Source organism: Rhinoderma darwinii, chromosome 2 (assembly GCF_050947455.1).
Source record: "Rhinoderma darwinii isolate aRhiDar2 chromosome 2, aRhiDar2.hap1, whole genome shotgun sequence".
In the NCBI taxonomy this organism is placed as follows: domain Eukaryota; kingdom Metazoa; phylum Chordata; class Amphibia; order Anura; family Rhinodermatidae; genus Rhinoderma; species Rhinoderma darwinii.
The window spans coordinates 11965002-11980208 of NC_134688.1; the positions used below are offsets into that span (position 1 = coordinate 11965002).

Below are 15207 nucleotides of genomic sequence, written 5' to 3' on the forward strand. Positions count from 1 at the left end.
TCAAAATCAATGAGAGGAGATTTCGTACGTTTTTTTGAGCGGTTTCCGACACAGTTTCCGCGTCAAAAATCGCGGAAAAAAAACCCCTGGGTGATCAGGGCCCAACACTGCGGTTTTGCTGTACGCAAATCCGCGTGGCAAAACCGCACATAATATGCAACGTGTGCATTCAGCCTTCAGGACTCCACGACTGACTATATATGGCAGCGCACGTCACCAGAAAGCTGGGTGATGTATTTAAGGAGATACCACCCCTTTGATCATGGCGTGGTCCGTAGTGACTGTGCAAATGAAGGGATTAAAGATCTGGGCTCAGATGTTTCTCGGATCCCGACCATTACAAGTGGGAGAAGCAGCTCTCAATCACAACCTCCCGCGTGCAATAATGCTCTCCCGCGTGGCGTGGTGGGATGAGGGATTAAGCGAGTGTCACCCCTCCCCCCCCTCCCTTTTTTTCCCATTTCTTACATATTTTTTCAATTTTCAGATAACTGCTGTAATAAAGAACTAGAATAGTAGACGTAATTACCATCTTCTTGGAAGCGCCATATAAAGAAACATTAGAAAAATCTAATTCGGCTCCGCGGTCTACGTCGTCCATCTTTTCTGCTTTACTTTTACATTAAGTGAAGAGATAATCGTCTCTAGCTTGAATGTTTTTATTTGAGCTGCCGCTATAAAACGTGCATCAATTCAGATTTATACCAGCGAATTCATTCAACATGAAATAACTTTAAGGAAATCACAAGTATCTATGAAGGTCTATCCAAGGTCTTGAACTTTCCTTCAACCTTTCTTGGGATTGTGACCAGTTTTGTTGTCTTAGAAGTCACGAGTTCAAAAATTCTGGACTATGGGAAGGCCAAAAAGGGCAATCATTTAATATAAAATATACTTTATTCCCGACGAGTGTCGGCCTCCTCCTCCATGGGTCATTTTGAGCACCTGGCGCCATGTGTTTACCAAGAAAAAAATCCCCATTTTCTAAAAAATGTTGTGGCCCGTGTTTCTTTTTGCTTGATCACCACCAATTTTTCAAACATAAGACTTCTTTAGATAGTGTGATAGCCTGACCCATCTCTGGTATCTGAGACTGAAGCCACTTCTGGAGTTAGCACCTCGTATTGGTGGAAGATGCAGTGTTTCCCCATTAGCATCCCTTGCATGTTCTCCCGAATGAAAGATAGACCATAGTAGTTTAGAGTTCGAAAATTGTTCTATCCCCTTCCACAAATTCTGTACACAACCATAGCTTTTATCTTTATCAGTGACCTAGGGTGGACCCTGGTATGGCGTTGCCATCTCAGCAATTTTGCCTGAATCTCCAAGATCGGAAGGGGGTAGTTAGGATTATAAAAAATGATGACAATACCTTCCCTATGCCGAGGTCCGTGATATACTGTAGGGTTATGCCCTGTTCAGTATAATACCCCCTGGTAGGGCCACTGGATGCTGAATTCAAAATCTCACATTTTGTACCATTGACCCTGAGTACTTCTCGAATGTTTCCAAGGCCGATCAAAATATTTCTTACCTTATGTGGCTTGGCCAGGAATAAAATCACATGGTCTAAAACCAATGCCATTTTCACCTCATGAATCCCCACTCGTATACCCATTCTCAAAAAGATCTGACCCTTCAAGATATTGTTTTAGAGGTTCCATGGCATGTAGAATAATAGGGGTGTTAACGGGCATCCTTGCCTCGTACCTTTCTGTAGCTCAAAAGGGGTCAGAGAGCTGCCCTTGTGTGTAGTCCTCAGCTCTGGGAGTCCTATAGAGGTTAGAAAGGAACGACCTAATGGTCCCTCTAATACCTACCTTGTCTAGCGCCGCTTCCAACCATCCCCACCTCACACACTTTTTCAGCATCCAGAGTTAAAACAGCGGGTATTTCGCCTAACTGGGGTTGGTGTTGACTCCTGACCAATATCGCCAACACAGTTCTGATATTGGTCACTGCCGCTCTCCCCTGATCAAACGCGACCTGGGCAGGGGCGATCAAATCTGGTAGTATGTGATTCAAGCGGTCTGCCAGAATTATAGAAAGTACTCCCGGGTCTAAGTTGATGATATGGAGTGGTACGATCCTGGCTGTAATAGATCTTTACCTGGTTCTTGGAGGGGTTTAATGACTTCAAGGGTCAAAGGCGCCACCAGATCGCATAGGGTTTTGATTCCGCCCGCTAGAGTGAGGTATCGGCTGTATAAAACAGCCGTCACCCGCCGAGTATGGAGCGCGCTCAGGTCATGAGCGCGCTACATACTTCCCCTTGGCGACAACGCAGTAATAGTACGTCGTATGTCGCCACGGGGTTAAGATGAAGACTCCCGCTTTCTGATCTTTGGCAGGAGACCCATACGATGGAAGTCCCCCTTTTCCTGAAGAAGTGCAATTTTGGGTTTCATTGGGCATGCATTTGTTGTGGGGCCAAAGTCCCTTTTATGTTCCAGGTAACTATTTGCATATAGGTAATGACAATTGTCTGTCTAGCTGGATGACCCACCTAACCATCCCATTCCATCCTCATACCCTGGATACCATCTCCTTGCGTAGAAAAGTTATGGAATTGTGCTAATCAAATATAGATATTGGGATGCACTCCTCAATCTATTGGCGTGGTGCTAGTAAGGTAGGGACGAGAATCCCACAATATTGGAAATATATAACCCCAGCACACACAGAGGTACGCAAAAGATCCAGATGCAAACAAACTTACGTTTTATTGCAACAAAAGATGGTAAAGTTGAGGTGGAAAGCGACTTGGTAAAGACGTTTCGGCCGAACCTCGGCCTTTGTCACGGTCGCTGTAAGACGATATCACTGGTATGGGATGTCCGCCGACACAGGGAATATCCGGCGGACATCCCATACCAGTGATATCGTCTTACAGCGACCGTGACAAAGGCCGAGGTTCGGCCGAAACGTCTTTACCAAGTCGCTTTCCACCTCAACTTTACCATCTTTTGTTGCAATAAAACGTAAATTTGTTTGCATCTGGATCTTTTGCGTACCTCTGTGTGTGCTGGGGTTATATATTTTCAATGGAATTGTGCTAGGCAACATTTTTAAGCCAACCCAACAGAACCGCACCCCTTCCCAACAGTAAGGTAGGACATCGAAATACTCCATACCTCTCTACTCCCTAGATAGCACTCATTACGTTACTTCTCTCTAGAAGTGTACCACTCCCTCTCTCTCCCATTGTCCACAAGCTAGAAGAAAAGCACAGAAAATGTAATGTTAGACCTTGGCACCATATCATCAGGATTTGCGTATGATTACACCCCAATCCCTTATCTCCACCTGAAAAAATAAAGCTGATTGCTTCCAGAGTATACTTCGGGTTCTATCCAAGGTCTCAGATGTTCCTTCAACCTTACTTTGGACTGTGACCAGTTTTGTGGCAATTGTCCTTATGGAGGTCATAAATTGAATAAATATGGGGAGCGCAGCCCAGTGCTTGATTATAGGAAGGCCAAAAGGGACAAACGCTTCAGGACCTTGACCACCTAGGCGCCTCCACTACCCTTTCACCACTTCATGGTAATTTATGAAGAACTATTGTGGTGATTGTAAAAATTCTTAATTTTTTTCAGAGTATATTGTAGCTGTATGATTTTCATCTTTCACCTATAGTCTGAATTTTCAGATTTTTTTGAGTTAGTGAAATAACAAGGCCCCAAAATAATGTGTTACAGTGCTCCACAAAAGGGGAGCGTCAACCAGTTTGGTGTTGACTAACCAAGATGCAGAGTCTATGGAACCTTCCGGTTGTTCAACTTTAACCCTCTCACTGAGGTATAGACTTTCCTGGTTAGATCTCCAAGATGTGGCCCCCAGTGTAGTGACAAATTGGTGGTAGATGGGCTGTTGAAGATGTCAGGCAAGGAGATGGAAATAATACAGATGTGGAGGTCAGGATAGTCAAGGGTCAATACCAAGAAGAGCCAGGCACAAGTTCCAGAGATGATTCACGATCTAGACAAAGGAAAAAGCTTGGGTCAATTAAGAGGATCCAGCAAGGAAGGTACTAGGAGTAAATCTGACGGCAGAAACAGAGGCCAGGGTATAGAAAAAGTTTGAGAAGGGAATACTAATCTGAGGTTCAGGTGAGGTTTTGAGGGCCATAAGGGTTCAAATAGGCCACTTTATCTGGCTCCGGTGCCATTATACGGATCACTGGAGTTTGTTACACTGCCATTGCCTGAAGGTGGCCACAGATATTTGTAATGACGGGGTAGGGAGACGGACAAGTGAGCCCTAATCTACCCGCAACCCAGTCCCTGCCTACTTGTACATCCTAGGCGACGGCGCACAACTGGGCGACGGTCCCTACACTCAATATGTGCACGATAGACAACACAAGACAGGGTACACAGAAGAGAGGGAAGTGGGGCAGTTGCCCACGACAATACCGTGAGCAATAGGAGTAGTGAACGAGCCGAGTCAAACAAGCAGAGTACGTGGTAACAAAAGCAGAGCAGAAGAATAGTAGTCAATCAAGCCATAGTCAATATGAAGCAGGTCAATTGTAAGTAGCAGGAACAGCAGAGCCAGGAACCAGAGAGAATCACAGGCAAAGGACAAGCAGCAAATGAAGGTATACATAGACCAAGGGCGGGAGCTAGAACCATCTGGCCAGGCTGTGATAGGTTCTCCCACTCCTCAGCCTACCAGCCTGAGTGGTAGCAGATCGAGTCACTCTAGCCGACCTAGGCACAGATGCAGGCTGATTAACCACGGGCGTCGACACAGAAGCTGTGTCAGGCAAATCCTTTACAGTACCCCCCCCTCCTTTTATGAGGGGCCACTGGACCCTTCCTAGGTGGACCTGGCTTGTTGGGGAACCGAAGATGGAACTTCCTGAGCAATAACCCGGCGTGAACATCCCGGGCGGGTACCCAAGTCCTATCCTCAGGCCCGTATCCTCTCCAATGGACCAGGTACTGGAGGAAGTCTTGGACCATCCTGCTGTCCACAATCTTGGCCACCTCGAATTCTACCCCTTCAGGAGTGAGAACAGGGACCGGAGGTTTCCTCGAGGTAGCCAATGACGGGGAGACTCTTATTCAGCAGGGAGGCATGGAACACGTTGTGTATCTGAAAGGATGGGGGTAACTCCAGCCGGAAGGAGACAAGGTTAAGGACCTCAATGATCTTGTACGGCCCTATATACCGGGGAGCAAATTTTTTGGACGGGACTTTAAGGCGCAAATTTTTTGAGGACAGCCACACCAGATTCCCGACCACAAACAAGGGGTTAGTTGAACGTCTCTTATCTGCCTGAGTCTTTTGGATGCTCTGGGACGCCTCAAGGTTCTTCTGAACCTGGGCCCAGGCTGTGCACAGTTCCAGATGAACGACATCTACCTCGGGATTGTTGGAACCACCAGGTGAAACGGAGGAGAACCGTGGATTAAACCCAAAATTACAGAAAAAGGGGGAGACCCCCGACGAGTTACTGACCCGGTTATTAAGGGAAAATCCGGCGAGGGGAATGAAGGAGACCCAATCATCTTGACAGTCAGAGATAAAACACCTTAAATATTGTTCTAGAGACTGATTAGTCCTCTCCGTTTGGCCATTAGTTTCAGGATGTAAGGCCGAGGAGAAGGACAGATCAATCTCCAACTTCTTACAGAAGGCTCTCCAAAACAATGAAACAAATTGTACCCCTCTGTCAGAAACAATATTGACAGGAACCCCATGGAGACGCAGGATGTGTTTGACAAACAAGGTAGCTAACGTCTTGGCATTGGGTAGTTTCTTGAGGGGTACAAAGTAGGACATCTTGCTGAAGCGGTCTACTACAACCCACACCACCGACTTGCCTTGGGATGGAGGCAGATCGGTGATAAAATCCATGGGGATATGGGTCCAAGGTCTCTGGGGAATTGGCAAAGAACGTAGTAAGCCCGCTGGTCGGGACTTGGGAGTCTTGGACCTAGCACAAGTTTCACAATCGGCGACGTAGGCCTTAACGTCTTTAAGCAACCCAGGCCACCAATAGGTTCTAGAAATGAGGTGTTTGGTACCCAGGATGCCTGGATGGCCAGATAGTGCAGAGTCATGATTCTCCCTGAGTACCCTTTGCTGGAAGTGCAGGGGAACAAACAGCTTGTTCTCAGGTAGGTTCTCGGGAGCTGAACCTTGATCAGCCGCAATTTCTGAGACTAAGTCAGAATCAACAGAGGATATGATTATACCTGGGGGCAAAACACAAGCAGGATCCTCCTCAGGAGGAGGGCTGGCCTTGAAGCTACGCGACAGTGCATCAGCTTTAATATTTTTAGACCCGGCCCTATAGGTGACCACAAAGTTGAATATAGTAAAAAACAATGGCCATCGAGCTTGTCTCGGGTTTAGCCTCCGGGCAGATTCTAGGAAAACCAGATTCTTGTGGTCGGTAAGGACCGTTACCTGGTGCCTAACCCCCTCCAGGAAGTGGCGCCACTCTTCAAATGCCCATTTAATGGCTAAGAGTTCGCGGTTGCCAACGTCATAGTTACTGTCAGTGGGGGAGAACTTCCTGGAGAAGTAGGCACAGGGACGGAGATCGGTGAGAGACCTAGTACCCTGGGACAAGACAGCACCCACTCTTTCCTGGATATATTCTCTCATGGCTTCACGTTCAGGAAAAGAGAGATTAAATATCCTACCTTTAGGGAGCTTAGCTCCTGGTACCAAATCGATTGCGCAATCGTACTCTCTATGAGGAGGTAACTCTTCGGAAGCTTTTTTAGAAAAAACATCAGCGAAGTCCTGAATAGACTCAGGTAGAGTGCTCACCTCCTCAGCGAGAGAAACCAAATTAATAGAAAAACAGGAAGTCATGCATTCATTACCCCATTTGGTAAGATCCCCAGTATTCCAGTTAAACGTGGGATTATGCATCTGCAACCAAGGAAGGCCTAAAACCAAATTGAACGATAATCCCTGCATCACCAGTACAGAGCACTGCTCCAAATGCATGGAGGCAACAATGAGTTCAAATACAGGGGTATGCTGTGTAAAATAACCATTAGCAAGTGGAGTAGAGTCGATACCCACTACCGGGACAGGTTTAGGCAAATCAATCAATGGCATAGCTAGAGACATAGCAAATTCCACAGACAAAATATTAGCAGAAGACCCTGAGTCCACGAAGGCACTACCAGGGGCAGACCTACCACCAAAAGAGACCTGAAAGGGAAGCAAGATTTTATGAGGCTTCATATTTACGGGAAATACCTGTGCGCCCAAGCGACCTCCCCGATGGTCACTTAGGCGCGGAAGTTTTCCGGCTGCTTATTCTTACGCCTAGGACAGTCGTTCACTTGATGCTTGTCATCCCCACAGTAGAAGCAGAGACCATTCTTTCTGCGGAACTCTCTACGTTGTTGGGGAGACACGGAGGCCCCGAGTTGCATAGGTTCCTCCGAGTTTTCCATGGAAGAACGAAGCAACGGAACCTCTGGAGCCATCATGGGGGGGTTTAGAGGAGAAGGCACAAAAATGTTTGCGTCGTCGTTCCCTGAGACGTCAGTCAAGACGTACCGCTAAAGCCATAACCTGATCTAGAGAGTCCAAAGAGGGATAGCTGACAAACAGGTCTTTCAGGGCGTTCGATAGACCCAATCTAAACTGACACCTCAGGGCAGGGTCATTCCACCGAGAAGCTACACACCACTTCCTAAAGTCAGAACAGTACTCCTCAATGGGTCTCTTATCCTGACGTAAGGTCACCAGTTGACTCTCGGCAAAGGCAGTCTTGTCAGTCTCCTCTTAGATGAACCCGAGAGCAGAAAAAAAAAATCAACAGACGAAAGTTTAGGGACGTCAGGAGCCAAGGAGAAGGCCCATTCCTGGGGGCCGTCCTTGAGCCGGGACATAATTCTACCCACTCGCTGGTTCTCAGAACTTGAGGAGTGGGGCCTTAAATGGAAATAGAGCTTACAACTCTCCCGGAAGGAGAAAAAAGTCTTCCGGTCCCCTGAGAACCGGTCAGGCAACTTGAGGTGGGGTTCAAGAGGTGAGGTGGGGGGCACTACCAGGGTAGCATCACGCTGGTTGTACCTCTGAGCCAGGTCTTGGACCTGTAGGGAAAGACCCTGCAGTTGCTGAGACAGGGCCTCAAGGGGGTCCATAGTGGGTCAGGGACCAGGGTAGAAAAGGTATTTGGGCCTGTGATTATGTAATGACGGGGTAGGGAGACGGACAAGTGAGCCCTAATCTACCCGCAACCCAGTGCCTGCCTACTTGCGCGGCCCGTCCTAGGCGACGGCGTACAACTGGGCGACGGTCCCTACACTTAATATGTGCATGACAGACAACACAAGACGGTACACAGAAGAGAGGGAAGTGGGCAGTTGCCAACAGCAACACCGTGAGCAACAGGAGTAGTGAACGAGCTGAGTCAAACCAGGAGAGTACGTGGTAACAAAAGCAGAGCAGAAGAATAGTAGTCAATCAAGCCATAGTCAATATGAAGCAGGTCAAATGTAAGTAGCGGGAACAGCAGAGCCAGGAAACAGAGAGAATCACAGGCAAAGGACCAGCAGCAAATGAAGGTATACATAGACCAAGGGCGGGAGCTAGAACCATCTGGCCAGGCTGTGATAGGTTCTCCCACTCCTCAGCCTACCAGCCTGAGTGGTAGCAGATCGAGTCACTCTAGCCGACCTAGGCACAGATGCAGGCTATTTAACCACGGGCGTCGACACAGAAGCTGTGTCAGGCAAATCCTTTACATATTAAATCATTTGTCAAAAGCCTTCACCCTGACTCATATCATGTACAGTTGGCTTGGTCGAATGCTCATGTTTCTTCAATCTGACCCTTCCAATGTCCAACAAAGATTATTCAACCAGTTAGGTTCTCGTGTCATGGTAGAAGTTGGGGAAATATCTAGTATTCAGGAACATGACCCAATAATTAGCTGTATAGGGTAAAATAAGCTCGAGAAGACAGTTGACGATAATGTTTTACCCGTCCCTTTCTGCCCGGCTCAGAGAGCGTGTCTTGGTTGCTCCATCATGAATATCCTCATAATGTGTGATAAGTTAACCAGTAGATGTCCATAGAGGAGTTTTCTCTAGGAACAAGTCTCGTACTTCTCGTTGCCTTCTCAGTTTCTTCTCCTTTTGGTTCTTTCACAGCATTTTTTAGATATCACAGCTGGTTTCAATTAATATGGCAGCTGTAGCCAAATATTTTGAGGGAGAGCAGATTAAATTTTCATATATTCATTCCTGCTCGTAGCAAGAGGCGCAGAACAACTTGAAATAATTATACATCGCTTAACTTTTTCCACATTATTCATAATGTTAAAGCTGGAAGAAATTCAGGCTGTGGACTGTAGAGATTGTCATCAGAGGTGCAACTTGAAGCTTCTGGGCCATTATCCAAAATCCATTCTCGGGCCCCCAACCATCCTGTGACATCTATAATATTTATTTTTGGACCCCCTCAGGCAGCAAGTGAATGAAAGTGCTGAGGCCCCTATATCTATGTCTTCGATAGTCATATATTATACACTTGATAGGGTCCTCTAACATTGTTGGGGAGTCCATAGGAAAGTGAGGTCCCACAACCAAAATGCTTGTGCAAGTCCTCTTTATATTCCCCCAGGGCTGTCCTGATTGTAGGGTCCTCCCTTATAACCAAAAAATACACTAATAGGACATTTTGAAAAGGTTTCTCTAAAGCAGACAACTCATCAAACATGGCCATAGAAGCTGCTCTGAAGCCCAGAAGCAGAGAGGAACACTCAGGAGAAGTAACATGGTTCTTTTTGTGTGGGCAAAGTAGACGAGGGTGAAATTCTGCTATCTGGTTTTACTTTATGGGTTCAAGGTCCGACTTGTCCATTAGAGGATCCACCAGTGGGCCAGGTTCTGACACAATACTGACCTCTAAAGGTCCAGCAGAAGACAACTCCATTTGGAGGTGATTTTGGTGCCAATCACTGGCCGCTTGGGTCTATTTCTTATGATACTTCACAAATAACCAATTAAACATTATCGATGATCTGCCCTGTGTGTACAATGATGACACAAAGACTACAATGTGATTATATGGACGTATACATGTTCTGTATGGATGGGGGTGGCCCTCAAAATCATTTCATTTCCTCTCGGAACCCAAATCCAACATCTGCTTACAATAGTTATGAGGCTGTCATCTAGGTGGTAGGGGGCCAATCCTTGTCTTTTGGGGGCTTTGAATTTTAGCTACACCCCCTGCATATACAGTTTACTCGGGGTTCAAGACTGCTGCGTTCATATATCAGTATCCAGTTCTGCACTGTCCTTGGAAATCGTGGATAAAATATCAATGAAGAAAGCGAAAAAATTCTAACAATGTATTTAAGAAAAGTTGCAGGAGGGCGTTAATCTGGCCGTAAATAACAGTCATCTAGCAGTGGATGAGCCCTCCATAGAAACACAACCGCGCTACATAACAGCAGATGGGGATGTGTCGGGCTTCCGTATTGCAGATGGTTTATTTGTTCGTAGGTGATATTTTTCGGCACTGATTGGATTTCTTTTGCTTCATAACAGAAATCTACAAAACACTTTGCAGCTCGTGCGGATGAAAATTGATTTTTCTATAAAATCATTAAAAAGTGCTGATAAGTGAGCCGGAGAAACAAATACAGGTCTCCAAACAAATCCTCAAAGAGTTAAATATCGATCATTGTAAAAGGAAAAGCAACTGTTTCATTTCTCACCATTTTCAAGATCACTGCTTGCCATTGCTGTATAGCAACATTTTTATTTCAATTCAGAGCCTGTACAGACCTAATACTTCTCACAGCTGAGGGTTTGTTACAATTGTATCCAGTCTAGATAATCCTCTGTAAGCTAAACACATCAGTAGCACAAATCTCTCTCCTGTTCTGATAGTTTGTTACAATGTATCAAGTCAAGTAAAATGTGTCAAGTCATTGAGAATTGTCTAGACTGGATACAAATGTACCAAACCCTCAGTTCTGTGGCAGCACTAGGTCAGGAGGGGTTTTCAGTCTTGTGTAGACTTCATATAATTTTAGCAAACTCTCCATTCAAACTGAGGTCAGGGGCATAACCAAAAGTGGTGGTCACACCAGAGCCCTGGAGCCTTAGGGGGCTCAAGAGGGCACTCTGCCTCATAGGAGGGGACCGGTACTGTAAATAACATGTAATAACTGATGGGTGTGTTACCATCTACATCTGTGGCATGATTGACATGGGCGCTATGGCACTATCTACAGTACATGGACAGTTTGTGGCACTATTGACATGGGCACATAGGTAGTGTGTGGCACTATTGACATGGGCATTGTGTAGCACTATTTACATAGGCAGTGTGTGTCACTATCTACATCTGTGTCATAATCTACAGGGCTACTGTGGTTCTATCTAAGGTGTAGTGTGTGGCACTATTAATATGGGCAGTTTGTGCTATTATCTAAAGGGGGCACTGAGTGTGGCATTTTCTATGCTGATTGTTACGCTACCTGCATTTGTGAGCACATATCCATTATAATATCCCTTTTTTTTAAATTATTAGAGCTTGTAATATAAAGGGCTCGGCTGGTGGATACATGTCGACCAATACTCGTAGCGTAATAACCACAGGGTAGCGGGTGCGTGGCGAAAATAACTTGTTTTAAACATAATGCAGCTGGAAACCTCCCTTTAGAAACCCTGTGTTGGCCCCTGGCCTCCCAAGCCCAGTGGGCCCTAGTATCGTGGTACCTTCCCAGGTTTGCCTCGTGCTGACATCAGCCTGGCATTCATTCATTCATTTTGAAATTATAGGATTAAAGGGTTAATATGTAAAGTCCTATCCATACAAAGATTTTGAAAAAATCCTAAGGATTATATATAATTTCCCTAATTGGGTTATAATGTAATACTACAGGAAAGTGATCATCGAGGCTCTTACGTATGATCTACACGAGGCTTTGTACTGTACAGGGGGCATATTACGGTTTTGTACGATATTCTATGTTATTACATCAGTAAGTCCCTTTCCATTCTTTTTCAATATGTTCTTTTATGTATACCAGCTATAATATGACCAAGCAATCCCACACTGGGTATATATGGAAAATGTCATGACATAGACACTACTGACCTCTGCAGCTAGATGACGCCACTGATGACTGCAGGAAACACGAGTGGCCCTAACCCCAGAAACTTGCGGCACTGTGGCCATGAGTTGTCTTCATCCTAGCCTCTGTTTCTATGGTAGGTAAATTGGATTATTAGCTCTTCTTAGGTAGAAGTAGAATGATGTGAACTATGAGGACCGATGATGTCATGCAGCAAGATGGCGGCTTTGATAACTGCAGGAAATATGGGTGACATCATCCCTCTAAGCACAGTGCTTAGCACTAGGGTCACTCTAGATAGATCCAAATTAACATGAAGCTTTTATGATATTTGAACCTCTCAGTTGTTGCCCCCAAGGGGGCAGCGGTAGCAGTCCAAGATCCTGTTCCAGATTTACCAATAAAAATAATTATTTTCTCATTAAGCATCAACTGGCTCCTGGGGGAGGGCGTGGGGTAATACACAGATTATTTCTGCACAATGCACTTTGAAGAATGTGGTGTCCTCTACTTCTCAATAGACCCCCAGATACACATCATCTTCCTCGTTCCTGCACATTTTACCCCTTGTCTTTCATGTTTATATCTTGGAGATGCAGATTTTCCTTTGGAACCTGGGAGGAACGTAATACAAACCTGTGTAATGTAGAGAGGCAGTCTCCAGTATTGCAGAGAGATCTTTTTAGTTGTAATGGTGGTCACCAAGACATGAAGAACTTAGTCAACTCTCAGACTGCACCGAGGGAGGGCAGTAAGAAGACCAATAAACATTGTGCAAAGCAGCGGCATACAAAGAAAAGAGGGGTGAAGACTATGGGGTATGTGGACCCACTAGACTGCTCCACCGTAGCGGACGGCCAAATAACAGTCAAAGGAAGTCTTTAGGACAAAAGTACCTGGGAAGAAGATAGACAGACACTTGGCATGGCAGACACTTGGCGTGATGACATTTGGCGTGATGACACTTGGCGTGACGACACTTGGCACAGACAACCCTTGGCACAGACGACACTTGGCACAGACGGCTCTTGGCACAGATAACAAACTTGACTCTGAAACTATACTTCGTATAGGAAGAAACACAATTACTGGATACAGGATTCGGGAACACTGGGAACCAGATACAACTATGGGACCATTTGCTAAACGAACATGGGTAGATACAACAATGCTCAGGCACAGGAAGGAAGGCAGGTTTGTTTTTAGAAGGGCAGGGTGCTCAGGGATAGGCTACGGAAGGTAATACCGGTGTGTGCTGGCCCTTTAAGAGGACACCAGGTCGAGCACGCACCCTACGGGAGAGAGCAGCGGGTGGCAGCAGTACATGCCGGCGTTCCTGAGGAGGAGGAGGGGAATGCCATCACGGAGGTAAAAGATGCTGGCGGCCGCCATGGGAGGCCGGATAGCGGCGATCGGCGGCCGCTAGCCTTACAAGAGGGGACCCAAATCGAAGATCAAGATAAGCTCCTTATTATGATGCTGGGTTTTGCCACCCAGGAAAGAAGAGCTGGGTGCATTCCGCTTTCTATGACCCTTAGACCAGTCCCTCACACCCCTTTCTGCTGTTCCTCTGGAGTGGGGAGACTTTCACAGGATTTTGGCAAGCAATAGTAAAGGGAATGGGGCCAATCAAGCCTGAGCCACCCTTTCCAAGGGTTCCATGGCATCCACATGGTTTTCCTCTAGGGCAGGGGTCAGGAACCTTTTTGGCTAAGAGAGCCGTAAACGCCACATATTTTGAAATATAATTCCGCGAGAGCCGTACAATATGTTTAAAGGGCCATTGACAGATCAATCGCTCCAATGTTCACTTAGTACAGCAAGGAATGCTCCTCCCTGCTGTATAAAGCCACAACTGGACTGAAACAATGGTAATTAGCAGTAAAAAAATTAAATAAATAACTTACATTGTGAGCTTGCGATGCATGACATCAGTCCAGCAGTCTGGCTTCTTCTTTTTCCTGCGCATGACTGGAAGCTGGCATTCTTCCCACCTGATGTTGAGAGAATGCCAGCTTTGAGGCATTCGCAGAAGAAAGAAGCTGGAATGTTGGACATGTCACACAACGCATTGTCAGTTATGTCAATTATCTATTTTATTATTTTACAGCGAATTATTGTTTAGGTCCAGCGGTGGCTTAGTGCAGCAGAGAGGAACACTCCTTTGTGTACTAAGTGACCGCTGGAGCAATTGTATCTGTCAGTGGCCCTTTTAAAAGTGTTGGTCTTACAGAAAATGAACAAAAAAGAGAGGCTCAGACCCATCTGGGAGACCTCCAGAGCTGTAATAAAGCGCTCAGAACAGATTTTTGCCCTGATAGTGGTCCTTTAAATCAGTTTCTTATGCCCACAAGAGATTAATTTAAAGCCCCCAAGAGTGTAATATGGGTGGCAGATGTTTTTTAAGGCCATATTTTTTTTTTTTTTTGGGGGGGGGGCTATATTATGGATTATGTGGGATTATTTTCAGGGGTGAAGTGGGAAGGGGGGGTTGGTGAGACACACTGTATTACACAGCCCCTTTATTGATGCAGCTCACTGCTGCTGACCATGAGGCTGTGTAACAATTTCCATGTTATAATGTTCACCTTCAAAGCAGCAGCACAGCCAGGGGTTTCTGGAACGTCCAAGGGAGACACAAGGGAGGAGGCAGATGCCGCTTCACTAGGGGACGCAGGTGCGTGCTTGCAGACGGCGCGGCTATGCAGGGAGTTATGGGAAATGTAGTCCATGCTCCCTGCCGCTCACCACTGCCGCCAATGCTTATCAGGCCATCAAAGAACTACCGTATATGTCGGCGTATAAGACGACTGGGCGTATAAGACGACCCCCAACTTTTACCCTTAAAATATAGAATTTAAGATATACTCACCATTTCGTGCAGGAGCGCTTCACTATGGCCATCGGCGGCAGGACCCAGGACTCTCTGTCTCTTTGAACTCGCGCATGCGCAGATAGGCGAGGTACATGATGGGGTTAATTACTATTAATGTGAGGAACATGGAGGGTAAATTCATCGCACCTCGCGCCTCACATTAATAAGTGAATGAAAGCCGTGTTTATTTCATTTTTTTACAGCGTACACATCATAAATGATGCAAAAACATTGTTGTCCGCGCCATTAC

At 46.0% G+C, this 15207-nt stretch overlaps 1 long non-coding RNA gene across 1 annotated transcript; it reads right to left on the minus strand.

Annotated features, from left to right (window-relative positions):
- Window positions 1-645: 645 nt before the first annotated feature.
- On the minus strand, window positions 646-14073 carry LOC142740390 (uncharacterized). The gene is made up of 3 exons (XR_012880639.1): window positions 13990-14073; window positions 3135-3215; window positions 646-851 (listed from the first exon to the last, which is right to left on the minus strand). It is a non-coding gene; the product is annotated as an uncharacterized LOC142740390 (long non-coding RNA).
- Between the last annotated feature and the right edge of the window lie 1134 nt (window positions 14074-15207).